This window comes from Hakea prostrata, chromosome 7, assembly GCF_041222555.1.
Source record: "Hakea prostrata isolate BN-2017 chromosome 7, UWA_Hpros_2, whole genome shotgun sequence".
NCBI lineage: Eukaryota > Viridiplantae > Streptophyta > Magnoliopsida > Proteales > Proteaceae > Hakea > Hakea prostrata.
Genome location: NC_142606.1, coordinates 16,041,644 through 16,055,549, shown reverse-complemented (window position 1 = coordinate 16,055,549; position 13,906 = coordinate 16,041,644). Strand labels below are relative to the sequence as shown.

Genomic DNA, 13,906 nt, shown 5'->3' with positions numbered 1-13,906 from the left:
CATTCTGTCTTTCTTTGGCTTTCATGTATTCTTTTGTCTACCTTTCTTCTTGGTTCTTGCTCTCTCTGTCTCTCTCTTTCAACCCTTAATTCCCTCTCTAACAGGCAATGTACCTGTTAGACCTATGTCTGTCTCTCTTCCCTGGTATCTCTCTCTAGACCTTCTCTTTGCTCTCCAGAAATCTCTCCATTTGGTCACTCTCCGCCTCATTTTCCCTCCCTATCCTCCCTTTTCTCTATTCCTTCCCTCCTCTATCGTTCAATTTCCCTTTGTCTCTCTCATTCTCTTTACCCCTTCTTTGACAATGATTTTTTTCCAATTATTTGTCTCTGTCTTCCCTCCTTATTCTTTTTTCTTGCTCTTCCTTATTTGTTTGAAATGGCAATGAATCGTGGCAAGATGTTCCCTTCAAAGGCCACGTTTTATATATGTCTTTATCTTCCCTCCCTATTGTCTCCTCTCTCCTCTCGTGCCCTTTTTACTCCCTGTTTTCCCTCTCTTTAATTAGAAGATGGCCAAAAGCCAATATAGAAGAATCCTTTTGAGAGAAGGGACGTTTATTTCATCTCTTTCTTCTCTTTCTTCCCTTCCTCTCTTATTCTGTGTCTCTTTATTCTCTCTCTTTTTCTCTTTTCAAATCCTCTCTCCTCTCCCTCACTCTTCCTTGTGTGAATGCGGCTGCCCTTTTGTTCCATCTTTTCTTTCCTCTACCGTTTTACCTCCCTTTTACTTTTCTCTATATATCTCTTTGTCCGATCTTTATATGTCTCTTGTGGTTTCTGCGTACTGTTTCTTTGTCTTCCCTTATTCTTGCTTCTTTCTTTTTCTCCCCCTTTCCCCTCTCTCTCTCTCTCTCTCTCTCTCTCTCTCTCTCTCTCTCTCTCTCTGTCTTGTCTCTATCTGTCCATCTTCTCATGTTGTGCTCCCACCATAAATGATGAACTGTAGCAGCGTAGACGAGCTTACCTACTCGATCACAAATCGTGGAACCATAGAACTTACTCAAGACCCGGTTCCAATCTCGAGCAAAACCAAAAGTGCACCTCGATTAGACAAAGCCATTAATTATTCTAGACAACCAAATTGCCATCCAAAGACCTAACTTCTTAGCCATTAAAACCCCTATCGTCAAATTATATATAACAAACCTATTCAAAAGTCAAACCCAAAAAGATTAAATATTTGTCCCTAAGACTAATCCTAAATGTTGGTACCTTTTCGGTCCTAGAATCAGAGACATAATACTGATCCGTATATCTGCAAGGGTTGTACTTTTCATTCTGTTGTTGTACCTGTTAAAAGGACAGTATTGGGCTGTATGGCTTCAATTACCATTTGGATCAGCCAAGCCCTTTATTGATATAAAATGTTTTGAAGGAAAATTACGTAACAGCCTCCTCCCTTCTCCACTATACTAATTAGACTCAGTGGGAAGGTAAAGTACTCAATATACCCCTACACGGTTTATTCTACAAACATAAAGTTACACATTAGGCCCTTTAAATCACTGTGTTCCGTAAGAAAAGGTATTAGTTAATGAAAGCATATATCTAGGCATCAAGGACATCATCTTTTGATCAAGCTTTTTCATTTTATTAGCATCATCTGTGCTTAGTATCTTATTATTTACTAAATTTGTAGGAAAGGTTTCTGTGTTATTCTTAGTTCAACTGTATGATCGTGGTATCTTTTAATCTCCTGGCACTAATTAAAAAAAAAAAAACTATTGGTAAATCAGATCTATTGAATAAATGGAGGTTCATTTTTCAGTAAAATATTTGGTTGGAATTTCTTATTGCAATAGATGGAATGTTGCACTGATGTGCTAGCTGCTGATTTGCTTGAGGTTGCTGATCTATCTCATCAATGAGTTTTTATTCTCTGCTAGGTTAGTCTTAAATAACTCTAACCTGACCTTATGGGGGTTGGAATCCTAAAGTTTGAACTTCAGTTTCTATTGTAGAAGAAGTAATCGATGTATGTCCTGTCTCATGGATGTCTCTTTTCTAACTGTGTGTGTGTGTTTTTTTCCCTTGGCATTTCATAGATGAATCACATGGTACAAATGATTCCATTATAAGGCGTAGTCCTCTTTGGGCAACTTATGATCCTAAACGTGGGAAGTGAAAGAAAAAGAAAAGAGTTCCTCTGTTTCTCCCCTCTCTCTCTGTCTCTTCAAACCCTCTCTTTTCTCTTAGAGATGTCTCTGTTTGACCTATGTCCATCTGTTTCTTTCCTCTTGTTTCGATCCCTTCCTTATTTTGTATCTTGTTAAGAAATTATACTTAGGATGTTCCTGTTGACTTTCTGACAACTTGGAGGGGGCTGGGGGATGATGGTCCTGTTATATTTTCGAATACCTTTATTCAATGATCTTTTAACAAAACTACTCTTCACTGTCTTCTCACTGTTCTTATTCTACTTCTTTTGTCTGTCTGTATGTTAAAAATTTTCACGTGGACATTAAGAAGATGTGTACTTTTTTTCTAATATGTAAGCTATGCTAAATGAATTGAGTTCATTTGAGTTGTAGGTTGAAATACTGCAAAGAGGACTTAAAGAAATGGGGATCTTGAAAGATACGTGAAGGCACTCTCAAACTTATCATCAGCCGAACCCAACTTTTATAGGTCTGTTGAAACTTCTGTTTGTTCTTTCAGTTTCTCATTTGGGTTGCATTTTTGTCCAATATTGGGAGAACACATTTTGGGCTATTTGATTCATGTAGAATGCATATAGACATAAAAATCTCTGTTGAACAAGCTCACCATCAAGGAATTGATGTTCACAATTCTCCCATGATTAGCTGTGACCATCCTTCGGAGCCAAATGTTGTAAGTTATAGGCATTTCCTTCTCTGAGTTATTTCTACTTCTTCAGCACGAGTTTCTTGTGTACATTATTTCATGTATCATTCAAGATTATATAGCTTGAGGTGAACAAACATGGCAGTTCTTTGGTTCATGTTTCCTGTTTTTGTCCAATTAAGTTAGATCTGAAACCCATGACTCTTCCATATTTATGTGCAGCCCAAGTGAAATCATTTCAAGGAAATAAAGAGCTGATACATTGTTGCAATCGTTGGCAGGTGATAATGATTGTACCCAGAAGTTATATCCCTTATTCTTTTGACGGACGAGAGAGGTATTTGTTGCACTTCCTTTACACTATCAAACTGCATTATTGTTCATCATACAATTCAGATAGATATCAGGTTTCTATATGGTCAAGCCCTATGAATGGCTAGTTTAAGTTGGACACACTGACGTTGCAGTTGTCATTCATTTGACCCATGGGAAATCACTGAATGCAAAGAACTGCCTGGTGAATGAATGTTTCATGATCAGCCTGTTGGACTAGTCACTAGCTAGATTGGATCCACTGCATGATGTCCTATCCTGTTCACTGTTATTGAAAACCTATCATTAACAATAATTTGAATAACAGGTACCGGGCATTGGCATGCCCTTGTTACTGAAATTGGGCATGGGGTATCATTTCTGAGTGATAAAGCTGGTGGCTATCTTTCTTATGAAGTATCTATTGGTAAGTACCGTCAATTTTGTTATTTATGGTTGGAAATAGGTCCTAACAAGATCAATGAATTTGAAATAGTCCAGCTGTCTGGTTTTGGACTTTTAGGGTGTGAATTGGTTTGTGATCAGTGAATCATAAGGATGATCACTTTTTGCGAACTCACTATTTTCTAAAAGCGACTGCCTTGACATATGAAAGCCTTAAACCTCCATGTGTCTCTACGAATTTAACTTTTCAATTTCCCTATTAATTGTCGATCACGGTTTTGAAGTTTTTAGTCATTTGTAGCTATAACTGGGGACTGTTGGAGTAAATCCCATGGAAGATTGTTCTTGAGCCTTTTAGGACAGGTGATCACTAGTATGCAGGTCAAATATCTATGTTTAAGACGGTACCCATTCCTATCCATTTTTCGTATTACCCATTATGATACATGTGTCCTTTCCCACAAGACATGTTCAAATCTTCTTCGGTGAATTTGAATTATTTTTTGTATCTGTTTTTTCAATACAAAATAGAGAGAGATTAGGGAAATATAGTAATTGGGTAAAAATGATGAACGAGTGCTTATCGATTAATTCCCTCCAAAACTTCAAAGCTTTAGTGGATTCCAATGGGCAAGGGAGCTAACCATGATTGTGTGTCCAGATTTCAGTCATTGCTCTATTTTTTTTCTTGAAATTATGTTCTACTGTTAGAGTTGGGTCTGTGCTCTTATATGTACCCTCTAACTACTTAATGGGTTGTGATTTGTTTACCTATTGGAAAGTTGTTTTTGTGAATTTAAAATGGTGAAAATATATCGAAATACCATATTATATAGAGCTCCATTGAAAAACCTTTCATTAATTTCCATATATCGTCCAAGTCCCATCTTTGATAAAGATTGTCATTTATCCACATATGAAGAACAAGTAGAGTGTAGGACTCCTTCAATTCCCGAATCGGTGCAGTAAATTTATTGTTTACCGAGCACATCCTTTTTCTCCCGTGACCCTCGTCTTTTATGCTTTTTACTAGGTTCTTTATCCCTAGTACTTGCATTGCAAGTTAAAATATTTATTCCCCTTACCGGTCTTATAAATTTGTTTATTTTGTATAATTTTCTTGGTGAACCTTTCTTTTGGAGTTTCCGAAGAAAATATAACGTTCGGAAAGTTCCCCATATTACACATAGTACTCTCTTTTTCTTAAATTGCTACCCCTGTTTTAGTTTTAGGTGACTATACATTTGTATGTGTTTACATGATCTATGCGTCAAGATCTGTAACGTACGCTAGTCGTATATTCAGACTTCAGTGGTGATTTCTATATGAGGAAATGTTGATGAATCCACACCAGGGAAAGATGGTTCCAAAGGGAAGAAATATGTTTCTGACAAATTAACTTCAGATTGGAGAACCTTTTTGTTCTCTTCCAGTATTTCCCTTTTTGTTCTCTCTATTTAGCTTTGTGTTCTTTCTCGGACTCTGTTGTCCTCGCTTAGTTTTTGCGATCGCTTTCTCATCTGCCACTCTTTTATATTGTCTCTCTCTCTCTCTCTCTCTCTCTATGACTCTTCAAACCCTAGCTCCTTATTTGTTCTGTCTATTCTCTTTTCTGTGTCTCGCTGTTTGTCCTCTTTCTTTCTCTTGGTATTGAATTTTGCATAGTCTCTTCTTTTGTGCTCTCTGTTCAACCTTTCTCTAATCTCTTTCATTCTTCCTATTTTTCTTTCTATCTTTTGCCACTCTCTTTATATTCTCTCTCTCTCTCTCTCTCTCTCTCTCAAACGTAGCTCCCCATTCGTTTTATCTCTCTATTCCCTCTTTTTGTGTATCCGTTTCCTTCTCTCTTTGTTTGTCCTCTCTTTTTCTCTTGTACTAAATTCTGCGGAGTCTTTTATCGTGGGTCTCTGTTCAGCCTCTATATCTTTCTCCCTTCCTTTTGTTACTCTCTTCAAACCCAGTCTTCCCTCTCTCACGGTTCTATCTTTCTATTCCCTTCATTGGTGTTTATTTTCCTTCTCTATATCTTTCTGTTGTATTTTTCTAGGACTCTCATTTTCTTTCCAACTTGCTTTCGTGTACTCGTTGTATATCCCGCTCATTTGTTGTTTCCCCTTTTATCAACCAATATATTGCCTCTCTCTTCTTTGTGTGAGTGAGGCTCCTCTCTCCTCTCTTCTTTCTTCCTTTTACACTTATTTTATATATTTTTTCTCCCTTTTCATTCTCTCACTTTATCTCTGTGTTCATTTTTGCGCTTCTTCTCTTCTTTGTCTTCTTTGAACTTTTTGTTGTTTTCCTTTTGTTGCTCTCTTTCATCCTCTTTCTCTCGAGCCTACCTTCCATATCTTTGTCTTCCTTGAACTTTTGTGGCTTCCTTTTGTCTCATTTTTTTCCTTCTGTCGTTTTCTGTGTCTTCAAACCCTATAATGCACGTCTCTTCGTTGTGTATTAGGCTCACCGTTTGTCCGGTCTCTCTATTCTCCTATTTTTTCTCTTTGTTTTGTCTTTCTTAAACTCTCCTTTTTTTCCCCTTCCTATTGGTTATTTGGCATGTCTCTCTCTCTCTCTCTTACACCAAACTTCGTCTTTCTTCTTTATGTGAATGAAGCTCCCCTTTGTTCCATTCCTCTTCTCTTCCAGTATTTCTCTTTTTGTTCTCTCGTTAGCGAATGAGGCTCCCCTTTGTTTCGTCTCTCTTCTCTTCCAATATTTCCCTTTTTGTTCTCTATATTTAGCTTTGTGTTCTTTTTGGGACTCTGTTGTCCTCTCTTAGTTTTTGCGATCGCTTTCTCATCTGCCACTCTATTTTATATTGTCTCTCTCTATCACTCATCAAACCCTAGCTCCTTTTCTGTTTTGTCTCTTTATTCTCTCTTTCTGTGTTTCCCTTTTTGTCCTCTTTCTTTCTCTCCGTACTGAATTTTGCGAGTCTTTTTTTTTTGTGGTCTCCTGTTTTTGCTTCTCCCCCCTCTTTCATTCTTCCTAGTTTTTCTCCCTTCTGTTACTCTCTTCGATTCTCTCTTCTTTTTCAATCTTCAAACCCTGTCTTCCCTCTATCACACTTCTATGTGTGAGTGACTTTGTTCCATTTTTATAATCTCTCCCATTTGTCTGTCTTTCTGTTGTATCTTTCTTTGACTCTCGTTTTCTATATCATTTGCTTTCATGTACTCTTTGTATGCGGCACTCTTTTATTTTGGTTCCCCTTTTATTAACAAATATTTTCCCTCTCTTCTTTGGGTAAGTGAGGCTTCTCTCTTCTCTCCCATTGTCTTCTTTTTTTAATTTCTCTCCATCATTTCTATTTTCCACTTGTTATTTTTCTGTCCTGTTGGCTTCCTTGTACTTTCTCTGGCTCCATTTCTAGTTTTTCTTTTTCCCTTTTTTTGTTTTTTTCCCTCTTGATTCGTTCTCTCTCTCTCTCTGCTTCCCTTCAAACCCTTTAATGATGTCTTTGTGCAACCTTTCTCTATTTCTAGCTTCCTTTAACTTTTTGTTGTCTTCCTTTTGTCGTTCTCTTTCGTCCTCTTTCTCTGGACTCTACCTTCCCTCTCTCACTCTTTCTTGTGTGAATGAGGCTCTCCAGTTGTTCTCTCTCTATTCTCTCCCGTTCTGTTCCCTTTCCCTTCTTTTATTTCTTCATTCTTTCTTTGACTTCCTTTCTTCGCCTTCTCATTTGGATTAGGGTCCCCTTTGTTTCATCTCTTTAGTCTCTCCCGTTCTATCTCCCTTTTTTTTTCTTGTGTTTCTCTTTTGTTATATCTTTTTTCGATTCTCATTTTCTCTCCAACTTTCTTCTCCTTACCTTTTCTACCACACACACACTCTCTCTCTTTCTCTCGTGTGTGTTTTCTCTATTTTACTCTCATTTTGGTTTCCTCGTACTTTTTGTGGCTTTCTTCTCTCGTCTTCCTTCTGACACTCACTCTCTTCAAATTCTATCTTCCACCTCTCTTCGTTGTGTGTATTAAGCCCACCTTTTGTTCGGTCTCTCTATTCTTATGTTTTTTCTTCCTTTTATTTTTGTCTCTTTGTTTTGTCTTTCTTGAACTCTCCTTTCTTCACTTATTGGCTATTTGGCATGCCTCTCTCTCTCATACACCCAAATGTTCCGTCTCTCTCTCTTATATTGTCTCCCATTTTGTTCTCTCTTTGTAGCCTTGTGTTCTTTCTCGAACTCTTTTGTCCTCTTCTAGTTTTTGCAATCACTTTCTTGTGTGCCTATCTTTTATATTCTCTCTCTTCAAACCCTTTCATGCACGTCTCTTCGTTGTGTATTAGGTTCACCTTTTGTCCGATATCTCTATTCTCGTATTTTTCTCTCTATGTTTTGTCTTTTTTAAACTCTTTCCCCCCCCTCCTATTGCCTATTTGGCATGTCTCTCTCTCTCTCATACACCGAACTTCGTCTTTCTTCTTTATGTGAATGAGGCTCCCCTTTGTTCCATCTCTCTTCTCTTCTAGTATTTCTCTTTTTGTTCTCTCTTTAGCAAATGAGGCTCCCTTTTGTTCCGTCTTTCTTCTCTTCCAGTTTCCCCTTTTTGTTCTTTCTCGGACTCTTTGTCCTTGCTTAGTTTTTGCGATCGCTTTGTCATCTGCCACTCTTTTATATTGTCTTTCTCTCTCTCTCTCTCTATGACTCTTCAAACCCTAGCTCCTTATTTGTTCTGTCTATTCTCTCTTTTTGTGTCTATTATTATTCCTCTTTCTTTCTCTTGGTACTGAATTTTGCATAGTCTCTTTTTTGTGCTCTCTGTTCAACCTTTTCGTAATCTCTTTCATTCTTCCTGTTTTTTATTCCTTCTGTTACTCTCTTCGATTCTTTCTCTTCTTCTTCAATCTTCATACCCTGTCTTCCCTCTCGCACATTTCTATGTGGGAATGACTTTGTTCCATTTTTCTAATCTTTCCCATTTGTCTTTCTTTTCTTTCTCTTTGTCTTTCTGTTGTATCTTTCTCTAACTCTCGTTTTCCTTATCACTTGCTTTTGTGTACTCTTTGTATGCGGCACTCTTTTATTTTGTGTCCCCTTTTATTAACAAGTGTTTTCCCTCTCTTCTTTGGGTAAGTGAGGATTCTCTCTTCTCTCCCATTGTCTTCTTTTTCTTTATTTCTCTCCATCATTTCTATCTTCGACTCATTATTTCTCTCCTGTTGGTTTCCTTGTACTTTCTTTTAATTCATTTCTAGTTTTTCTTTTTTCCCCTTTCTTTTTTTTCTCTCTCTCTCTCTCTCTCTCTCTCTCTTTGTGTTTCGCTTCAAACCCTTTAATGATGTCTTTGTGTAACCTTTCTCTATTTTTGGCTTCCTTTAACTTTTTGTTGTCTTCCTTTTGTCGCTCTCTTTTGTCCTCTTTCTCTGGACCCTACCTTCCCTCTCTCACTCTCTCTCTTGTGTGAATGAGGCTCTTCGGTTGTCTCTCTCTCTCTGTCTCTCTATGACTCTTCAAACCCTAGCTCCTTATTTGTTTTGTCTATTCTCTCTTTTTGTGTCTCGCTGTTAGTCCTCTTTCTTTCTCTTGGTACTTAATTTTGCATAGTCTCTTTTTTTGTGCTCTCTGTTCAACCTTTCTGTAATCTCTTTCATTCTTCCTGTTTTTTATTCCTTCTGTTACTCTCTTCGATTCTTTCTCTTCTTCTTCAATCTTCATACCCTGTCTTCCCTCTCTCACACTTCTATGTGGGAATGACTTTGTTCCATTTTTCTAATCTTTCCCATTTGTCTTCTTTTCTTTCTCTAACTCTCGTTTTCCTTATCACTTGCTTTTGTGTACTCTTTGTATGCGGCACTCTTTTATTTTGTGTCCCCTTTTATTAACAAGTGTTTTCCCTCTCTTCTTTGGGTAAGTGAGGATTCTCTCTTCTCTCCCATTGTCTTCTTTTTCTTTATTTCTCTCCATCATTTGTATCTTCGACTCATTATTTCTCTCCTGTTGGTTTCCTTGTACTTTCTTTTAATTCATTTCTAGTTTTTCTTTTTTCCCCTTTCTTTTTTTTCCCTCTTTATTCGTTCTCTCTCTCTCTGTGTGTTTCGCTTCAAACCCTTTAATGATGTCTTTGTGTAACCTTTCTCTATTTCTGGCTTCCTTTAACTTTTTGTTGTCTTCCTTTTGTCGCTCTCTTTTGTCCTCTTTCTCTGGACCCTACCTTCCCTCTCGCACTCTCTCTCTCGTGTGAATGAGGCTCTTCGGTTGTTCTCTCTCTATTCTCTCCCCCTTCTCCCCCTTCCCTTCTCTTTATTTTTCTCCATTCTTTCTTCAACTTTCTTTCTTTGCCTGCTCATTTTGATAGGAGTCCCCTTTGTTTCATCTCTTTAGTCTCTCTCGTTCTATCACCCTTTTTTTTCTTTCTTGTGATTTTCTTTTGTTATATCTTTTCTCGACTCTCATTTTTTCTCCAACTTGCTTCGACGTACCTTTGCTCTACCACACACACACCCTCTCTCTTCTCCTGTGTTATCTTCTTTTTCCTTGTCTCCCCTTTATCAACCAGTGTATTCGCTCCTCTCTTATTCTTTTTCTCTCCTATTGGCTTCCTTGTACTTTCTTTGGCTTCTTTTCTATTTTTCCTTTTCCCCCTTTCTTTAATCTCTCTATCGTTCTCTCTTTGTTTCCCTATAATGATGTCTTTGTGCAACCTTTCTCTCTCTTCCCTTGTTATGTCTCTTTCTTCCTTTTACACTCACTTTTTTTTTTATTATCTTCTCTCTCCCTTTTCATTCTCTCTTTTTCTCCGTGTTCTTTTTTTCCTCTTCTTCTCTACTTTGGCTTCCTTGAACTTTTTGTTGTCTTCCTTTTGTTGCTTTCTTTCATCCTCCTTCTCTTGAGCCTACCCTCTCTCTTTTACTTATTCTTGTGTGAATGAGGCTCTCTCGTTGTTCCATCTCTATTCTCTCCCGTTCTGTCCCCTTTTCCTTCTCTTTGTCTCGCCATTCTTTCTTCGCTTGCTCGTTTGGATAGGGGTCCCCTTTTCCTTCTCTTTGTCTCTCCATTCTTTCTTCGCTTCCTCTTTCTTCTTTATGTGAATGAGGCTTCCCTTTTTTTCCTTCTCTCTTGTCTTCCGTTGTTTCCCTTTTTGTTTTCTCTTTTAAGCCTTGCGTTCTTTCTTGGACTCTTTTGTCCTCGGTTAGTTTTTGCAATCACTTTCTCCATCTACCGCTCTCTTTTATATCCTAGCTCCCCATTTGTTTTGTCTATTTATTCTCTCTTTTTGTGCATCCATTTCCTTTTCTCTTTGTTTGTCATCTCTTTTTCTTTGGTACTGAATTCTACAGTCTTTTGTCGTCGGTCTCTGTTCAACCTTTCTTTATCTCTTTCATTCTTCCTATTTTTTCCCCCTTCCTTTTGTTAGTCTGTTCGATCCTGTCTCTTCTATTTCTATCTTCAAACCCTATCTTCCCTCTCTCACACTTCTATGTGTGATGAGGCTCCCACTTTGTTACATCATCTACTCTTTGTATCCGCACTCTCTTATTTTCTCCCCCCTTTTATATACCTGTATTTTCCGTCTCTTCTTTATGTGAGTTAGGCTCCACTCTTCTCTCCCATTGTTTTCTTTTTCCTTTTTTCTCTCCGTTGTTTCTTTCTTTGGTTCTTTATTTCTCTCCTAGTGGCTTCATTGTACTTTCTCTGGCTTCATTTCTTGTTTTCCTTAAAACCCTTTAATGATGTCTTTGTGCAACATTTATGTCTCTCTTTCTTCCTTTTAAAACTCTTTTTTTTAATTATTTTTTATCTCCCTTTCTTTCTCTCTTCATCTACGTGTTCGTTTTTAGTCATCTTCTCTCCTTTGGCTTCGTTGAACTTTTTGTTGTCTTCCTTTTGTCGCTCGCTTTCATCCTCTATCTGGACCCTAACTTCCCTCTCCAGCTCTTGTGTGAATGAGGTTATCTTGTTGTTCCCTCTTTATTCTCTCCTATTTCGTTCCCTTTTCCTTCTCTGTCTCTCTATTCTTTTTTTGCCTGCTCATTTTAATAAGGGTCCCCTTTGTTTCATCTCTTTAGCCTCTCTCGTTCTTTCTCCCTTTTTTTTTCTTTCTTTCTTGTGTTTCTCTTTTTTTCTGTCTTTCTTCGACTCTCATTTTTTCTCTGACTTGCATCTACATACTTTTTCTCTACCGCACTCTCGCTTTCAGCTTCAGTGGTTTCTTTCAGTCTCTCTTTTTGTCTTCTATTGGTTAGCTCGTACTTTTTGTGGCTTCCTTTTCTATCTTGACATCCTTTGGACGCTCTCTCTCTTCGAACCGTATCTTCCGCCTCTCTTCGTTGTGTGTATGAGGCTCACCTTTTGTTCGGTCTTTGTATTCTAATGTTTTTTCTTCCTTCTATTTTTATCTCTTTGTTTTGTCTTTCTTGAACTCTCCTTTTTTCACTTATTGGCTATTTGGCATGTCTCTCTCTCTCATATTCCCAAGCTTTCTGTTTCTTTTTTATGTGAATGAGGCTCCCCTTTGTTCCGTCTCTCTTCTCTTCCATCGTCTCTCTTTTTGTTTTCTCTCTGTAGCCTTGTGTTTTTTCTCGAATTCTTTTGTTCTCTTCTAATTTTTGCAATCGCTTTCTCATGTGCCACTCTCTTTTATAGTCTCTCTCTATCTCTCTTCAAACCCTTGCCTCACTATTTGTTGTCTCTTTTTTCTTTCTTTTTGTGTTTCCATATTCCGTCTCTATTTGTTTCTCGTCTCTTTTTCCCTGGTACTGAATTCTGCAGTCTTTTTTTGTCGGTCTCTGTTCAGGCTCTCTTTATGTCTCCTTTTTTCTATCATTGGCTTTTTGGCTTGTCTCGTTCAGTCATACACCGAAGCTTCCTCTTTCTTCTTTATGTGAATGAGGTTTCCCTTTTTTCATCTCTCTTCTCTTCTATTGTCTCCCTTTTTGTTCTCTCTGTTTGGCTTTGTGTTCTTTCTCGAACTCTTTTGTCCTCTTTTAGTTTCTACGATCGCTTTCTCTATTTGCCACTCTCTTTATATTGTCTCTCTCTAAAACGTAGCTCCCCATTCGTTTTATCTCTCTATTCCCTCTTTTTGTGTATCCGTTTCCTTCTCTCTTTGTTTGTCCTCTCTTTTCTCTTGTACTAAATTCTGCGGAGTCTTTTTTCGTGGGTCTCTGTTCAGCCTCTATATCTTTGTCCCTTCCTTTTGTTACTCTCTTCAAACCCAGTCTTCCCTCTCTCACGGTTCTATCTTTCTATTCCCTTCATTGGTGTTTATTTTCCTTCTCTATATCTTTCTATTGTATTTTTCTATGACTCTCATTTTCTTTCCAACTTGCTTTCGTGTACTCGTTGTATATCCCGCTCATTTGTTGTCTCCCCTTTTATCAACCAATATATTGCCTCTCTCTTCTTTGTGTGAGTGAGGCTCCTCTCTCCTCTCTTCTTTCTTCCTTTTACACTTATTTTATATATTTTTTCTCCCTTTTCATTCTCTCACTTTATCTCTGTGTTCATTTTTGCGCTTCTTCTCTTCTTTGTCTTCCTTGAACTTTTTGTTGTTTTCCTTTTGTTGCTCTCTTTCATCCTCTTTCTCTCGAGCCTACCTTCCATATCTTTGTCTTCCTTGAACTTTTGTGGCTTCCTTTTGTCTCATTTTCCTTCTGACGCTCTCTGTGTCTTCAAACCCTATAATGCACGTCTCTTCGTTGTGTATTAGGCTCACCGTTTGTCCGGTCTCTCTATTCTCCTATTTTTTCTCTTTGTTTTGTCTTTCTTAAACTCTCCTTTTTTCCCCTTCCTTAAATGTTATTTGGCATGTCTCTCTCTCTTTTACACGAAACTTCGTCTTTCTTCTTTATGTGAATGAAGCTCCCCTTTGTTCCATTCCTCTTCTCTTCCAGTATTTCTGTTTTTGTTCTCTCGTTAGCGAATGAGGCTCCCCTTTGTTTTGTCTCTCTTCTCTTCCAGTATTTCCCTTTTTGTTCTCTATATTTAGCTTTGTGTTCTTTTTGGGACTCTGTTGTCCTCTCTTAGTTTTTGCGATCGCTTTCTCATCTGCCACTCTATTTTATATTGTCTCTCTCTATCACTCATCAAACCCTAGCTCCTTTTTTTACTTCTCTCTTGTCTTCCGTTGTTTCCCTTTTTGTTTTCTCTTTTAAGCCTTGCGTTCTTTCTTGGACTCTTTTGTCCTCGGTTAGTTTTTGCAATCACTTTCTCCGTCTACCGCTCTCTTTTATATCCTAGCTCCCCATTTGTTTTGTCTATTTATTCTCTCTTTTTGTGCATCCATTTCCTTTTCTCTTTGTTTGTCATCTCTTTTTCTTTGGTACTGAATTCTCTAGTCTTTTTTCGTCGGTCTCTGTTCAACCTTTCTTTATCTCTTTCATTCTTCCTATTTTTTTTCTCTTCCTTTTGTTACTCTGTTCGATCCTGTCTCTTCTATTTCTAT

At 37.7% G+C, this 13,906-nt stretch overlaps 1 long non-coding RNA gene across 12 annotated transcripts in view; it reads left to right on the top strand.

Moving 5' to 3' along the window:
• LOC149010132 (uncharacterized) overlaps positions 1-13,906 on the top strand; it is a 45,218-nt gene that overhangs the window by 8,495 nt on the left and 22,817 nt on the right. For 9 of the 12 annotated variants that reach the window (XR_016174672.1, XR_016174671.1, XR_016174670.1 and 6 more), the window contains exons 8-10: positions 2,534-2,630; positions 3,089-3,144; positions 3,448-3,546. This is a non-coding gene — a long non-coding RNA (uncharacterized LOC149010132). Of the gene's footprint in view, positions 1-2,533; positions 2,631-2,728; positions 2,835-3,029; positions 3,145-3,447; positions 3,547-13,906 lie in introns of all 12 variants that reach the window. The other 3 variants (XR_016174666.1, XR_016174663.1, XR_016174665.1) reach the window with 3 other exon arrangements.